General features: G+C 38.8%; 1 long non-coding RNA gene across 7 annotated transcripts in view; it reads left to right on the top strand.

The window, feature by feature from the left end:
• The window catches only part of LOC119157794, a 786,943-nt gene that overhangs the window by 502,391 nt on the left and 269,225 nt on the right, over window positions 1–15,327 (top strand). For all 7 annotated transcript variants that reach the window (XR_005107674.1, XR_005107672.1, XR_005107670.1 and 4 more), the window contains exon 6: window positions 14,640–14,706. This is a non-coding gene — a long non-coding RNA (uncharacterized LOC119157794). The remainder of the gene's footprint in view (window positions 1–14,639; window positions 14,707–15,327) is intronic.

The following is a 15,327-nucleotide window of genomic DNA, read 5'->3' as shown; positions in this document are numbered from 1 at the left end:
TTAGCATTATGTAAATATAAGTTGGATGGGGAAAAATATGCTACTGCTGCTAGCTGTGACAGTAACATAAAGGGACAGTGTTAAGATTTTTTTTTTTGTTGTTTGGTCTTTCTTGACTGCAATATCTTTATTTTAAAAATTGCATTGAAAAATCTTTCTGAAATATTTATAAAGCACAGATATTGCATAAGGGAAGAACCAGAAAAAGAGTTCTTGGTACTCAGTTCTTAACGTAGAGGATGTAGTTTGTACGAAGGGCAGTAAGCTACCCAGTAGCAGCTGTTAACATGAATGACGAGGGCGTTTAGAATGGGAGAGACAGAGGACTTGAACTTGAGTTTCCTACATCCCAGAAGAGCCCTTGGTCAACTTCACAGCAAGTTATTATGGAATGTTCCTGTGTTGCTTTTCCCTTTTTTACCTAAAAAAAACCCCAAACAAATAAAAACTCCCAAACAAACTCAAATAGAAGAAATAACAAATTTTAAAACCTCTCTGTATTTCGTGCTGTAGAAACAAGTTAAGCATGACCTACTGTTGTTCCTTCCTGAGTCAGAAAAATGTTTATTATTCTTGTGCGTTTGACTGTTGTGGTTTAACCTTCGCCATCAGCTAAGCCCCACACAGCTGCTTGCTCACTCCCCACACAGTGGGATAGGGAAGAGGATCGGAAGAGTAAAAGTGAGGAAACTCGTGGGTTGAGATAGAGACAGTTCAATAGGTAAAGCAAAAACCAAGTACATGGGCAAAGCAAAACAGGGAATTAATTTGCTACTCCCTGTGGGCAGGCTATCTCCAGGACAGCAGGGCTCTATCACACGTAACCGTGACTTGGGAAGACAAATGCCATAATGCCAAATGTCCCTGTCCCATCCCCCATCTTTCTTCTTCTTCCCCCAGTTTATATAATCAGCATAACGTCATATGGTATGGAAAATCCCTTGCGGCCAGTTCGGGTCAGCTGTCCTGGCTGTGCTCCTTCCCAGTTTCCCATGCCCCTCCAGTCCTCCCGCTGGCAGGGCCCAAGAAACTGGAAAGTCCTTGACTTAGTACAAATGTTACCGAGCAACAACCAAAATCATCAGTGTGCCGTCAACATTGGTCTCACACCAAATCCAAAACACAGCACTGCACCCACTACTCAGAAGAAAATTAACTCTATCCCAGCTGAAACCAGGATAATAGGTAACTTTCTAAAAAAAAACCAAACCACCTACATTGTTCAGGAGCCTAAAAATCCAATTTTCAAAATATTTGCTATTCAGGACAGTCAGCTGAACTGGGACTGCACAGAAAAAATAAATGTTGTGGTGAAATAATTAGGCCAGCACTGAAAGCCAACTTGCACAACAGTGGCTGCAACTTGCAGCCTCCAGGGTCCTCTGTGAGCTAATTCACATGCATCTTGGATGCTATTTCAGTCAAATTGCTCCTGAAAATGGGTTTTTCTGTATGTTACTTCAAGTGCCTGCAGTCTGGACACCTTGGTACTTGCAGGTCACCTCGTTGCAGTTGTTGAGTACAACTCGATCTCAAAAGTCAGTCAGTGGTGCTTCCTCAGTGGATATGGACTGAGGATGTTGGACCGTGAACATCTATTGCATATTGAATCAGACACCTGAGCTAATTGGTGTTCAGCTGTGACAATCCTTTATCCATAGTTACAGGATGCCAGAGTATATAATGCAAACATCATTGAAACAGAAAACCAATGTATTACATGATAAAGATTAGTTTATTGGTGGAGCACAGGTTTGTGTAGAGCTGTGGGGATAGCTCTTCCATGATGTACCAGTAAGTAGTCTACAATGTAATAATTTAAAACCATTAGTGGCATGTTGTTGTCATCTTTCATTTTAATTGTCTTATGTCTTCTGCTGTATGTTTTTTTAGCACTGGCACATATGCCAGACTTTAAAGAGTCTATTGTGGAATGTTTGTCACAAACAACCAGGACTAAAAGGCTTGAGGGCATGAAATAAACATGCATTTACATTAAAAAATAATTGCTGAAGGGTTTTGCTTTGTGTTTTGCTTTTTGTCTTGGAGGAAAAGATGAAGTCTTTCCTGAATTTGGCAGGGCAGAAACATCCAGACATTAGTCTTCAGAAATGCAAGCAGGAATGCTGAGATGTTGGGGCACGAGCAAAAACACCCTGTCCCACCCTGTGCTGGCCCACCCACCTCTCCTGCTCCTTTGGTTTTAATGCTCCCTCCAGACGGGAAAGGCAAACATGTTAGACCAGGAATCCTTTGCTTCAGCTGCCTGACATATGGTACCACATAATCTCTGTTTCATTTTGACAGTGCCAAAACCCAACAGCCTTGAACAGCAGCCTTGAAATGTAATAGGATGAACACACAACGCCACAACAAAGCTGCTGTGTGGGGTGTGTAAATCTGTCCATCGGTTAACAAATTCCTTGTAATATTTGTTTTCAAGAAGAAGTTCTTCTGATCATCAGTTGGTTTGTTGGATGGGGTTGGCGTGATTTGGTTTTCTTTCTTCTGTTAGAGACAGAGCCTTGCTTTTGGCTGTCGGGATGCTGTATGTGCAGGATTTCTATTTCCAGCTTCCCATTGCTGTTTTGCTGACCTCTTTCTCACTCTGTAGGGAAGCATAAGTTAACACAAAGATTACAGTAAATTTGTTCTATGGTAAACTTACATCAAGAGAAGAAGCAGGAAGGCACTTCCACAAACCAGTAATGACTGCATGTCACTACAGTGTGGCTCATATATCACTGCAAATGACAAAGTGGTTTGAAGTGCATGAGAACATCAAAGGCCCCTTGTTTATTCAAGGTCACAGACAGATGGGATCTGGTGTATGGCAAGCCTATATGAAAGTTATGGTCGTTTGGAAAGGGGAATGGATGAAACCAAAATTGGAACAAGATGTAGCCATAAAGGCAGAACATGGCATGAAAAAAGATTATTGGCTCAGCACAGTTAAACTAAACTGTTTTTATGCTGATCAAGAAGGGGCAATATTGGAAAATGTTTGGGTTTTTTCCTCCTCTGAAGTGACTAATTTCACTTTTGGTGACTAGAAAACGTTTATTTTTTTGGTTAGGAGGTTATTTGTTGTATTTTGCATCTTTTAGAGAATGAGTCAGCTTTTTTAAGATAATGCAACTGCAATATTGCCTTTTTCCCTTCTAAGTTGGCATGCTGATGATGTAGATAACAGTATTTTATTGAAAATCACTGTTTCTGAGAATCCTACCCTTGAACATTTTCTCAACATTTTTATAATAAGGATAATGAAGAAATGCCTCAGATGTTTTAATTGCAAATTAATACATTCAATTTAGGTTTTCATCACCACAGAAATACTCCAGTGGCCTTTTTTACGTTCCCTTTCCTCCTCCTAAACCCAACAATTAAAAATAAAAGTTAGCTTGTTTTTTGTGGAACATCCAGGCGTAAACTCCATTTCCCCCCCTCACCTTTATTTCCAAAAGAAAAACACAGCCAGATTCTCAAAGCAATTTTAATCATCTCTTTGTGGTTGAGCAACTTAATGGTTTGGCTTAGCTTTGCTCCAGCACAAGTGTCAATAATTATGAAGATTTGTTTTCCCAACATTTACCAGTCTCCTGCTATGGGGAAAACTTTGCCGCAGTCAGTTCATTGTTCATCATAATTCATGTTTTTCCCTGCTTTTTTATTTCCTTATTTGAAGATGGCTTGAAGTTTTAGTTTCAAATTCTCGAGTGCACTCTAACTTCACCCCACCCACAAAGGAGAAGAGAAGATAATAGGGAGGGAGAGGAGGCATCTACCAAAAATGACCTGCACATTTTCACCTCCAAAACCAAAGACATGATTAGTATCTGCAAAAACTGTTGCATGCAAGAAATAATTTCCTGCCCAACTTACTGAGTTAGTCTAGAAAATCTACCCCCAACCCTTGTATTTTCTATGGGTACAAATCATGTTTCTTGACTTAAATATTCCCAGATAGTTTTATAGCTACTGAGTCATGCTCTAACCCATTCATCCAACAATCCCTGGTCCTGTTTCAGGCTGCAAGTACCATATTGTCTGTATAAATGTTTCCTGATTTAAGCTTTCCTATTTTTAGAGAATACTTCCCACAAACTTGTCAGGCCCCTAATTAGTGCACTGGACCACGAGGCATGTCAAACAAATTACATCATTTTTTGTATGTTGTAGAATGCACATTTATTAACTGGGTATAATAATTGCTAAACTTGAAGTTATTTTGATTAATACAGAGTTTGAACCCGGTTTACTGGCACTCTTTCTGTTTTGGGGAAGAAACAAAGTCTCAAAACAAATGTTACTGGATTATAAATTTGATGAGAATTGAGTTTTTTAATGAGGCTTGAAAAATCTCAGGAAAATAATCTTTATCGTAATTAATTTGCAGTTTCTGTCTCTTCCTCTTTATCCTGCTAGCAGGAAAGAAAAAAATAGAGAGGACAATGAACAACTTAAAACAAAGTGCACATTTTCCTCTTATTCTCCTATTAAGAATTAGTGGAAGGTACAGAAACAATAAAATTTGTCTAGAGATTTATTTGGTTTGAGATTTCTAGTCGGGTTTTGAGAACAGAATTTTCTGAGTTAAACCCTTCCAGCTTGCTTCTACATGGAATATACTTACTCCAGCTGAACTGCACTTTAGCTATAGAGTTGAGAAAGTGAGAATTTTCATCCTTGTGGTGTTTCCATGTCTCATCTCCTCATTGCCACAAGAGTTTAGGGAAATGAGCAGAGCCCAAGAAATACTCTGGTTCATGTAGGTTGTTGGTCTTGGAATGACACCATTATGCTTGCACCTCTACAGGCAGAACTGCCTCATCACTGGAAGACTCGGGACTTTCAGTGATTTCTGAGTTACTTGCAAACCATTTTACCCACAAAACTCCATCATGATCTCCTCCATTACAATTCAAGTTACTCTCCATACTTTCTTATACCAGCTTATAATTCAAGTAACTTTCTAAACCTTCTCCCAGAAGTGTTCACACAAATCCTGGACCCTCTGGCACTGGTACTTTTAGCTGGAGTTTTTAAAGTGGGAAAGGAAAGGTTTAGAACAGCGTAATAGACTACGTCAGTTTTAACGGACCGACAATGATCATCTAGTCCAAATGCCCGAGCAATTCGGGGCTGACCAAAAGTTAAAACATGTTAAGGACATTGTCCAAATGCCTCTTAAACGCTGACAGGCTTGGGGCGTCAGCTACCTCTGGGGAGCCTGTTCCAGTGTTGTTGGTTATGTTTTGTTGGTGTGACTTACTAGCTAAAACACGGGAGACTTGTGGACAGAAGGGAGCTTAACTCAGAGTCGTTACTTTTGGAGAGTTTTAATCCATTTTCTCTGGACACTAAGTTCCCACAATTGATGAAAAAACAGTTACAGAGAATTTAGCTCATTAAAAACAAATGAAATACAGTTTAGGAAGTTTGAATAGCATTAATGAGAAAGAAAAAATACAAAGTAGGTCTAAAATGGGTTTTGCGGTGTATTCTCACTTTGACTTTGGCCAATTCAGAAAGTATAACTCGGGTGTTGATATCCTGAGTTTACTCTATATGGTAACATTAACGCTAGTAGAAGAGGGCCAGCATAATATCCATTATTCAGTTATGTCCTATCTAAATCTGTAAAATACCACTTAATCATGGTTAATCACTAGGTAAATTTTGTGCTGATTCTTTACACATCCTTATGCAATAGATTTCCATGGATCTAACATATCTTTTAAGCTGCACTTTCATATTACAGAAAGCCATCTTGCCTCTTTCAAGAAATACAGCTATTTTTTTCCAAGTTATGAGTGCTTCTTGCTGCTTATAGTCTGTGGATGCCGAGTGATTCATTTCCCAAATGTTTACAGAGAACATCTAGTAGAAGAGGGGATCATGACTTTTTAAAATACCTATTTAAAGAAGATGTCCCAATAGTGCTGTGTAATCCAGTGCAGCTTCTCTCTTGTGGCCAGAGCCCACGGCAGAGCTGAATTGGTTTTAGTCAGTCAGAGCTAAGGGTTTTTTTGGCAGATGTATTTGACTATATTAATTCAAAATAATATTTTTAATGGGATGTAGAAGATTGTAATTGAAATGGCCAGATGGAGCATCTTATTTTTACTCATCTTTAGTATTATTTCAGGGCAATCTAAATTATTAGACTCTAGTTATTTTAATTTATGAATACTCTTTAACCATAACAGTGATACAGTTTTATGACTGAGATAGTAGAAAATTCATCTTGTCTGCAATCTTACGTTCTTTAAATTAAACATACCAAATATAAAAAAATATTTAAAAATAGACATTTTTTTTTTTCAGAAGTAGATTCTAATGTATGAAATATCTTTGGATCATATTTATCTCATTTTTGCATTCAAAAACTTAGAAGGGAGAAAAAACTAGAGAGTTTGGGTCTTTTAAACATTGTGAATCGCTGTACTAACAAACTTTTTGAAAGTTTGGGTTTTTAGTTTTATCCAGTGTGTTTTGCTCTGGAAGGATTCTTCACATAATACAGAGCTGGGTTTTGGTGGGTTTGGATTTTTTTCTTCTCCCTGCAACATCCCCCTCCCCCGTTGTTTTGGTTTTTTTGGGTTTTTTTTTTTTTGTTTGGTTTTTTTTTGTTGTTTTTTTCTTCTGTGTTAAAAGAAAATTCTCCTTCTGGTGGAAGAAGATTTATATATCCATAGCCACATCTCTGCCTCCCTTGAGCCAATTTTGACAATATGGCTCTTGTGCAATTTTGCAGTTGTATTCAAATGGTAACAGGCTGTGATCTGAAAAATATAAGTATGCATATGGTACACACGTGTGTTTCTATGGATGTCTATGCAGAATATAACATGCTAGCCAGTTCAGCAGGTAACCTGTGCATCCACATTTTGTTGCATTCATACACGAGCAGAATTACTTTCTGATACTATGGTGTCTTTCTGATGTGATGAAATGCTTGAGATATAAAATCTCAACACAGATCAGCTGTGTAACTTACAAATATCTGTGGTGTCTCTGTTTCTTCCAATTACTTTCATACTGTATGTATCCAGTAATAAATAATAGGTGTGTTTGCTGCCAGCCCTGTTCCATCAATCTGAGAGCCAAAATTAAAGCTGGGTTCTTCACAAGAAATCCGCTGTTATTCAATCAGTTACAAAAAAATTTGTTTAGAACTCTGAGCCAGACTAGAATCCAAACCACTCTTTCATAGCTACACAGACTTCACAGAATTAAGGTGAATGGAAAATAATAAAAATCTGTTCCTGTTGCTAGCAGCAAAGAACTATAGCTCTGAAATGGATTTTTCGCATAAGATAATTATATCCTAATCACAGCTGTGCTTTTCAAAGTTGTGCCAATTTTACAACATTCATCATTAAACACCTGGATTTGCGTGTTGTGATAGTGTTTCTGCATTGTATTTTACATATTTGATGAATACTGTAAGAGTGCCTCTCTATATTATTTATATATTGTTTAAGCCAGCTGAATTTAATGCTCAAAAGCTGATTAGTAGCCTAAAGGTATAAGGTTGCCCATACTGATCCAAATTACTTTCTATTGAAGCGTTCCATTGATGTCAATGGCATTATATGAGCCTCCATATGCAATATATATGTATGCATCCACAGATTAGAAGGAAACAGTAATGAAGATTTCTGAGGTCTGTGAAACTTGGGCAATTCTGTATTATGAAGTATATATTTCAGTTTGCTGCTATATTGGGGTTTACATTATTAATTTGGAAAAACAGCTGTGATTATTAATAAATGAAAGGTGTTTACAAAATAGGCTTGATGCTATACTCTCGTCCATGTGTATATTTTCTTCTGTGTGGCTCCAGGAAGATATATTGCTCTAAGTGTTGCTAAAAAAACAAACAAACAAACAAAGTCCTGTTTAAATCCTTCTTAAATACCTACTCAGGTTAAGTGAAGAGACTAGAATATGGAATGAGGCCCAATGAAATAGCACTTGGAAAAAAAACCCCAGCCCTAGCAGTATTTATTACTTTCCTTGTAGTTCAAGTTTGATTTTAAACATATTTAGGAAGAAATAAAAAATTTTTAATGCCGAAACATTAAAATGCTTTTAAAAGTCAAAACTTAGGTCACATTTCTTTCCAGTCTCTCAGTGAAGAAGTTTCCACTTCATCTGGGTATTTTCTCGTTGGCTTTTCTTTGTTGATCATCTTGGTTGTTTCTGTTTGTTTGGTGTGTTAGTTAACACAACCTCTCCTCCCGTGTAAAGGACATGTTAACCTTCCATATTTGAAGAAAAGCAATTGGAGTGGAGGTGGTAAAAGGGTTTAAAGAAAGTATAGTGCAGAGATGGAATAAAATCATCGTATTTCAGTCTGACCTTGCTACTGCAGCTGCAAAAGCTCCATCTATATGTAATACATATAGTGGAAATTATTTAAAGGGTGTAAGTCACCATCTTAATAGGTGAAGGCAGTTCTGTGAGAGGCTCAGGTGAAGCAGGGCCAGTCTGTAACAATATGTAGTTCCTTGTCTGAGTCAGAGCAGGGAGTAGCGACAGTGTGCAGCTGTGCATGTATGGTGCCAGAGCTCCTTTGTCTCCCAGTACTTCCCAGATAAAATATATAATAAGGAAACTCATACAGTTGTTGACCTTTAAATGTATATTATAGCCTTTCATTTCATGGTTTTAAATAGCTATTTTCTTATTATAATTTAATAAATGTTATGCCTACAAACCTGGAAAAATTGGCTTGTTCCATCAATTTCGAAGGAACATAAAGTACACTCTGTACTCTGTTGTAAAAGTTTTATTAAACTTGATAGCATTTAAAATAGTCTTTGAGAATTGCTGACACAATGATTCTAGGTTCTTCTTGGCTTGTATATAGCCCTAGCAGTGCTTGCAACAAGAAACTTATTTGCTGAACTTGTAATTATTACTGTAGTCACACCAGTCTCTGGCCGTAATGCCTTTCTAGGTCTCAGTGCATTAGATTCAAGGGAAGGGTAAAGATCATCTCAGGGAAGAGTTTGCCCTGGGGGATTTCAAGTAAGCAGATAAGAGCATTTAAACTGTTCTGCAGCTGTTGAATGACGGGCATATTTTGTAGGGAAGCCTGGAGTGGTGCTGGGACGGATGCATTGATATAAAAGACAAGTCAGACTCAAGCTGTCAGCTAAGCCCATCTGTAAAATAAGATGAATAGACCTTTGGATATCTTCTTGTATTAATGCGTATTGTAGAAAAGAAATAACTAGTAACACTGCGGAGGAGTGGATCCTCATCTAATAACTTAAATTCAGTGTGAGAGTTGCAAATGGCAATCCATATATAACTAAGGAAAGCTAGTTTTTGGGAATGAGCATTGCACTTGGATAAATATTCATGTCAAAGCAGAAGAAATTTGGAATTTGCATAAGTTGTGACAGTGACTCTAGCCTAAAAATATCCTTTCTTTTTAGTGGTTTCTAGTACTTGCCTTGCTATGTACTGTCTTGGTGCTGCAGGAACCCTGCTAAAGCCTGTAAGGGTTAACGTGACTGACCAAAAAATGTAAATGCAGCTGGTTTTGGGGGTCTGTAAGGCCTCAGTCAATGAATTTTGCTACAAGAAAGGAGTAAAATGCTGGTAAGCCCTTTCCTCAGAAATTACCCAGTGGTAAATCAGGGCTGGGGAATGTCCCTTTTCTGACTGAAAGGACATCTAATCTAGAGAAGTTTTTTTTATGAAGCTTCTATACTGATCTTTATGGGTAAAAATAGTACCTGCACTGGGAGGGGCAGGGAGACCCTCAAGGCAATTTTTTGTAATTTGAACTGCTATTAATTTTTGTGGCATCTTCTCTAAGCCTCTCCTAAACTAGGAATCAAGCCCTTTAATACTTGCTATGATACAAATATTTTATCTTAAGAAGGCAGTGATGAAAGAGGAGACACAGCGATATTCATTGCTGAGGAATTTCTAAAGAATGGAATTTCCACCATGGCTGCCTTTGAGCCATTCTCTGTTAAGAAAATTGTTTTAAAAGCCCGGCTATAATCAGTAGTTAGGCAATATGAGATAAAAATATGCATTAGAAAACCACGCTTATGATTGGCATCATTTTGAAACCATCTTTTTACCTTGGACATGTGGGACATGGGGCTCATAATGGAAATGCGTGAGATTTTGAGAGTCCTGCTGCAGTCCATCCAAGCCAAGTAGCATAACTCGATGATTGATGGAATTTTTGGGGTGGAAAGAAGAGTGGAAGATGGCTTTTAACTATAGCCCTGTGGTAACATATCTCTGCGTGGTGATACAGCACTCGAGGGGATGCTAAAAAAACCCTGAATTAATAAAACTGTGTGAGGTGAGAAAAGCCTTGTTGTAACAAACCAACAAAAGCATTGTCAGGGGCAAGGAAGAGAAGAAAACCCCGAGACCTCATCTCTACTTTGCTGACAGAGCGTAGTAGTCAGCCAAATGGTCATGTATTCTGTGCATTCTTTTTATTTTTCATTTGTTTTCTTGGTTAGCGTACAACAAAGAACAGCAGTGATGGACAGAGCCACAAACCCACAATGACTGTATATATTACAAAAATACGGACAGTGCTTACAGGAAAGTGACACAGCAGATTTAAAACGTGTGGTAACGTTAAAAATGTCTCTGTTTATTCTGGTTCCCACACTTTCGGGAGTTACAGGCATATGCTTTTCCCTTGGCATGAATCTGACAGAGCACTTAGTGCCTACTGAAGGCTAAGTCAAGTATAGCAGCAGGGCCAGGCCCTGAGGCCTAAGTAGCAGACTTCATCATCCATCATCCCCTGACAGATGATTTTCTGCCTCTCTATTACATAGGGAGAAAATGTTCACACAATGCACAGTAAATACAGATCCAAGGAGGGGGAATCTCCTGTTCTTACCTGTGACCAAATTGTCATTGTTATTAAAAGCATTTAGTTCACTTACGTAAGGAAAAAGGTCAGGGAACCAACATTAAGAGGTAACAAGGCATCAGAGCTGCGCAATTTCCTGTAATCATGTTTCCTTGGAGCACAAAATGCTGGGTGTTTTTGTAAAAAAGCAAACACAGAGAAAGAAAGAAGTGGAAGCTGTGTGTTAGTTTAGCTAAATAAAAGTTTCTGTATTTTTATGGACAGAAAGAAATTTTGTGTGTGTGTGAAACCGTTGGTAGTTTGAAGTACCCTGTGTGAGATGAGTATATTTTGGATATTGGTGCTTTTACCTGTATCTCTGCCATGCTGTGTTTGGGAAGGGTTGGGGCTGTGGTGGTAACTGGGCCGGGTGGGTTTTATGGAAGAGCGTGAAGGGGTGAGATACCAAATACTCACTGTCTTTTGAGTTTACTTAGGTGGGAACAAATATTAGTATAGGGGCACCCTTTGTAATCTGCTGCACTTGAAACACAGAGAGGACCCGAGGTGAGAAACAGGAAGGTGGCATACGCAGATTAGAGAGGAGCTGCCTCAGTTGCTGGAGTTGTTGGAGTGGTCCAGCCAGAGGTGTGGACTTGCTGAAAACATTCTCAGCTGAAACAGCCTAAAGATTTCTTTTTCTATGGATTTGCTTATTCATACAGTGTATGCAGGAAGTGATGGCCTGGGGTTTGAGGCTGATGCAAGATTTGGTGAGTTATACAAATCTGGTAGAAATATATCTAATTTGTTATCATCTCAGGCCTGTGAGCCCCCTGAAATGGGATGTCACTTGAGAATATTTACAGGTCTCTGTTTCCAACTGAAGAATATATTTCTATATAGTTTTTACTACTTTGCCTTCTTTTGGGCTTCAGAGGCCCTTAGCACAAGCTGTGTCTATGCTGTCAGAGCTTTGCCGTTGCTTTGCCCTGGCAAAAAGCACAGAACTAGCTACTGCTGTGCAGGCTTATTAACAGTAGACATCACAAAAGTGTTTGGATCCAACCCTCACCACCTCTGCATTATATATTCACCTCACAGGGCAAAAATACTTTCAAAACTATTAAGTCTTATTGAATTTTGACAAAGGAATCATCTAAGGACCCACTGTGATGATGACAGTGGTTTTTGGACATTGAAGAAAAGTGTTTGTCTGAGAAATTCTTACATCATCTCTAGGTACTTCTATATGCAGCCACTAGGTAGCCTGAATAAATGCATACTTGCTGAGGTGTAGTATTGACGCTATGGTAAATGGAAGGGATTGTCTGGCATTTACTGTGTATGTTATAGAAAATTCAGATCAGCTCCATACTTGTTTTTCCTATCAAGGTCATCCAAACCACTAAAAAGTCGTGAACTGCAGAAGGAAGTTCTAAGAGTTCTCATGTGGTCATTGCTAGAGAAATCATTTCCTTTAGTATCCATATGTTCAGCATCTTTGCCTTGTTCTATCTCTGGTAAAGTTGTGGCATTGCTTTTAAGGGAGAAGAAGAGACAAAAACTTTCAGATAAAACTTTTTGAGTAACCTATTTGAAAATTGCCTTATTGAATCATTACACTGAGCAGAATGCTTGTTTTGCTATGGTTATGGAAACAAGTAAGAAATTCTGCTTCTCTCTTCCTTCATAACTGCTTTTTCCAGCTTCCAGCTGAGGCTGAAGAAGTTATTTCTTTGTTGTCTTACCTTTCCAACCAATGTACAAAGTTCATGAAAGGAGATCCTCCATTTGAAGTGATGTTTCCTAAGTCTCAGCTACAGCCAAGTAAATTAAAATACTAATTGTAAACCCAAACTCTGCCAAATATGGTGCTTTGGTCCCATCCTAGAGTGTGACATAGAAAATACTCCGCTGTTTTTGAGCACTGTTAATAGACTCCAGCTGGCTGTTTTTAAATGTGTGGCATTCACAGATGCTGCCTTTTTTTACTTTCATATCTGCTAAACTCTGGTGGACTAAACACATGCCAGCAATGCCAAAGTATATAACGCAAACAGATCTCACTGACTTCCATAGGTGTGTTTGTTTTTTAATAGCATTGGATGCATTGAACCCACGTTATGTATTTCTGCTTAGATTTCTGCTGTGATTAGAAGGAAACATGGGTCTCAATTTGACTGTGAACCCAATAGTCCTCCTTGTAGTTTCTTCTTTTTTCACCTCAATTTATCAGCTTGTTATAGGTGTTGCAGTTGATGTGATCCAAAATATCATTAGGGATATGTATGCATGTGGTGCCTGGTGTCCAAGTCTCTAACACAACTGATTACTAGGTGGCCCTAACCTGATCTGAGTCAGCCCAACTTTGAGCGTGGATGACCCCGGAGGTTTCTTTTGGCCTGTTATTTTAAGATTCTGTGATTCTGTGTTTGGTTTCCGTGTGTACAGTATTCAGCTAACAAGATCTCATACAGGCAGGCTGGTTTTGTCCATAAAAATGCAATGGCCTTGGGGTACGTTGATCCACCCAAGTTTCTTCTTGGCAAGAGGAGCCCAACCTCTGGTTCCCGTTTTGCTTGCTTTTATAGCTGTTTCTGGGTCTGGTATGGGGTTCTGCCATGATGCAGAGGATTACTTTTCTGGGTAGGTACTCATTGCTTCTGTGGTTGAGTAGTTGGCTCAGTAAAACAGATGACTAGATGCTTTGAAGAAGCTTGCTGCGTGTGCTGGCGTGTTAGGCAGGCATAATAATAATGTAGGTCTTGCTACACTGCCTTGTGGCATGCTTGTTTGTGAGCTCAGGCCATTCCTGGCAGGAGTGATTCTGAGCATTGGGTCATCCAGAGAGAACTGAGAGAATAAGCTGGGCTACAGACAGGACCCATGTTAGTGTGTTTTGTATATAGCTGTTCACATGCTGAGCAGAGTGAAAGAGTGATTTAGAGACAGCTGTATAGCACTCATCGGTGCTCTGATGTCTGAAGCCGGAGATTAAATTTCTGTGTAAAGGAGAACCCCCAAGACAGAGGTAGAAAGATTATGGTTTAAAGCAGGCTGATGGTCAGTAATTAATCCTTGCTGAAGAGTTTTCTATGCTGCCATGCACTGACCTTCTGTAGCCTTAGCTGTGATTGCAACTGGTTTGAAATGTTTTATCTTTGCAGCTTTAGAAAAAAGCCTTTCTATAAAACAGAATTTTTGTAATAGTTTCCAAATAAAAGGCCTCATGTGCAGGCACAGCCACGTACCCTTTCTCAAATGCAGAAAACCCCAACAGCTAAGGCCCAAAAGATGCAAGGAGCCCTTTCCGGAGAGCAGATGGTCAGAAGGAAAGGAATGTTCTTGGCAGTGGTAGAAAGAGAAGTCTAAAACACCTTCGCTTTGTATTTTCTTTTGCCTGTTTTATGCTTGTAATGAAACAGGAAAGTCTTGGTAATCCAGTACCTAACTGTGGTCACTGTGATGTAATTCAACTAATCTAGTAAAAAATCTAAAGCTTGAAGCTTGGGGATGTGAAACCTTCTAGATTAAAGGAGATAGGGATAGAGGTTTTGGTCAAGAAGGACCATTTCATAACCAAAAAGTCATTGTACTTGCGAATGACTACTGATGTGACTAATTATTATCATACTTTGGGGGGAAAGACAGTTGTTCAGTGAATGTATTTTTTTATTCTTTTCTCCTCTGTTCCTCCAGTGAAGTTACGCTTTTTCATTCACTGGCAAAGATGAAAGTATCACTCATTGAACACTCAACAAATTTGGTTTAATTTTCCTAGGTTTCTGAGAGGAGAGCCAGAAATCAAACTTGGAGTCTGTTGCTGCTAATCAAATCATGACAGAAAGGTAAGAAACTGTCTCTTCTTTTTTCCTAGAGTTTGGGCTTTGTCCCTTCTGCTCCTGCTGCTCACAGTTATATTTCCAAAACTTTGTATGTCATCTCATAGGCAGACTTTCCTGGAATTTAAATTTGATCCATGATTTTTTTTCTGAAAGGAAAAAGGTTCAACCAGCTTTTGTGACTAGCAGAAACTGGAGAAAGATCTCTGTGAAAGGCACATTCAGTTACTACTGCACGAAAGATTTGGGGTGAGGCCAGCAAGACCATTTGTGCAAGAAGATAGGAGGTTCACACACGGGTTTTATACAACTTTGTTGGGAGCATTCAAACTGTGGTTTCATTCTGGGATTAGTGTCTGGTGTCAGGTTTTATATTACATGTTCTACCATAATGAGTTGCAACAGGATGAGCAAAAATGGACAGGCAATCCCACCTCCAGATTTCCCAGCCCTGTCACTTTTAGCATTGTAATTTTACTTTTTTACTTTTCTTTATCTTTGGCTTATTAGCACAAATATTCCTGAGGACAGTCCACATCAGCTGTTTATGTTCATAGACCTATTCCTATTTGTTCCAGCAATCTCAGCCAAGAACATCTCAGAATTGACATTTTTAAAAAGCTTTTG

Source organism: Falco rusticolus, chromosome 15, assembly GCF_015220075.1.
Source record: "Falco rusticolus isolate bFalRus1 chromosome 15, bFalRus1.pri, whole genome shotgun sequence".
In the NCBI taxonomy this organism is placed as follows: domain Eukaryota; kingdom Metazoa; phylum Chordata; class Aves; order Falconiformes; family Falconidae; genus Falco; species Falco rusticolus.
This window is presented reverse-complemented; position numbering and strand designations above follow the sequence as displayed.